Source organism: Rhagoletis pomonella, unplaced genomic scaffold (assembly GCF_013731165.1).
Source record: "Rhagoletis pomonella isolate Grant_MI unplaced genomic scaffold, Rhpom_1.0 Rhpom_scaffold_00003, whole genome shotgun sequence".
In the NCBI taxonomy this organism is placed as follows: Eukaryota; Metazoa; Arthropoda; class Insecta; order Diptera; family Tephritidae; genus Rhagoletis; species Rhagoletis pomonella.
In genome coordinates, this window is record NW_023458557.1 from 89,189,675 (window position 1) to 89,191,817 (window position 2,143).

The window sequence follows — 2,143 nt, forward strand, 5'->3', positions numbered from 1 at the left end:
AAACATCGGATCAAAGTTATAAAACCATTTCGTTTCCATTGATTAAGAGCGGTTAGTTGATGAAGTCAAAAGGAAGCGGGTAGTCGATTAGGTGAAGTTTACTATTTTTACAACTTTTGCTAATCGACTATTCGACTAGTCACTTAAAAAGAGTCCTATATTAAATTATTAGTTAATAGATTAAGCCATACAGTTCGTAGTCAAGTAGAATTTACCAGCCTGAATACACCTGCAGTTATTTCGTTTTTCTAAAAATTTACGCAAGCAATCAGCACACCACAAAGTAAATTCCAAAATCTCCGAGATCATCGTATGCTTCGACAAACTGTACGCCTGTAATAAAAACACAGTAATGCAGGCAGTAACACAGGCATGCGAGATGTGTATGTGGGTGCTATGGATGCCAATCCCGGGATCCCGGTGTTTTTCAGGTCCCGGAAATCCCGGGATTTGTTTGTATTAATCCCGGGATCCCGAAAATTTTTAAATATCGGATTGAAAGTAAGAACATGTTTATTACAAAATTTGATTAAAATAAAAACTTTTCAATTTCCAAGAAACTTGTTATAATTCAGTTATATAATATGGCGTAGATTGATTTGAATTGAACACTGCATCATTTGGTAATATTTACAACTAAATCAACTCATTCAGTCGAACGGAGAAAGCTTTTTCACAAATTTTTACAAACGAGGCTAAAAAAGCATTTACTAGTGTATAAGTAAGCCGTGAGTTTAACCATATATGCACTTATATTTTTACAGTTAGTTCAAAAGTGTTAATTAATCGACTTTTGCTGTTCAGGTACAGGATCAAGAATTTGTTTTCAAGTTGATCACACATACTGCTGGTTAAAATTCATTACAATTGGCAGCTGCGACGTAGCTGCACGTAACTTGATAGTTAATTTCAGTTTCACGATGCTGTTGTCAAAGAAACAACTTAAAATTGCAACTTGAAAGAAATCTCTTGATCGTGTAAATGGCCGGTTAGTCGAATGTAAAATTTCCCCTTTTTGCCCTGCTAAAAACTATGAGTGTGCCACATTGTCAGCTGAAAATATATGCAACAGCTGGTTTTCACAGAACTGTTGCTTATTAGTATCGTAAATTCAATTAAAGATTTTGTACAAAGCTAAAATCAGAAGGAATAATGAGCGAAACTGCCAGCTGCTCAAATGCTCAGTGTAAGTAAAACCCAAATTACATTTGAGTAATTAAGTTCATTGTTTTTTACAGCATTCGTTCCACACGATACAAAGGCAAACGATGCCAAGTCGGTATGGTCTCATTATTTGGTTGCTAGAGACAAAAGTGAGGTAGCCAAATGCAAAAAGTGCAACAAAATCTTACAAACGAAAGGTGGATCCACTAAGGGCTTACACACGCATTTAAAAACACACAATTCAAACATTGTGCCTAAGCGAGATGAACGTGATGAGTCGCCCGAGCATGTTCCTTGAAAGCAACAAAAGATTGTCAATTTTTTTCCAAGTAAAGCTCAAAATACTCTTGAGGCTATGTTAGCGCGAATGACTGCAGTCGACGGATTTACCTTTTCAGCATTTGTTAAGTCGGCTGACTTGCGACAATTGATGATTTCAAACGGTTTCCACGTACCTAGATCGCGGGAGACGATTCGAAGTATGGTGCTTAATTATCAGAAAGGTATTCAAAAGAACGTTGTGGAAGAGATTCAAAAATTTCATAGAGACGGTGAAAGGTTCAGCTTGGTATTTGATGAGTGGACATCCATCTCAAATAAACATTATTTAAACATTAACATGTTTTCCAAATCAAAATTTTGGAACTTGGATCTAGTTCGTTATAAATGTTCAATGACAGCTGAAGTGTGTGTCGAAAAATTGGAAGAGCGTTTACTTGATTTTCAACTAAATCTTAACAAAAATATTGTAGCTATAACAACGGATGGAGCAAGTACGATGATTAAAGTCGGAAGGCTTATAGAACCATACCAGCAGCTGTGCTTTGCGCACGGTCTCCAACTAGCAATTATCGATGTTCTGTATAAAATTGGATCAAGACCTACAACACTCAGTAAGTACTTTGTATTTGTCAATTAATAACTGTAACTAATTACTTTATTTTGAGAGAGGCTAAGAGCTTTCCTGTTAAATTGGTGG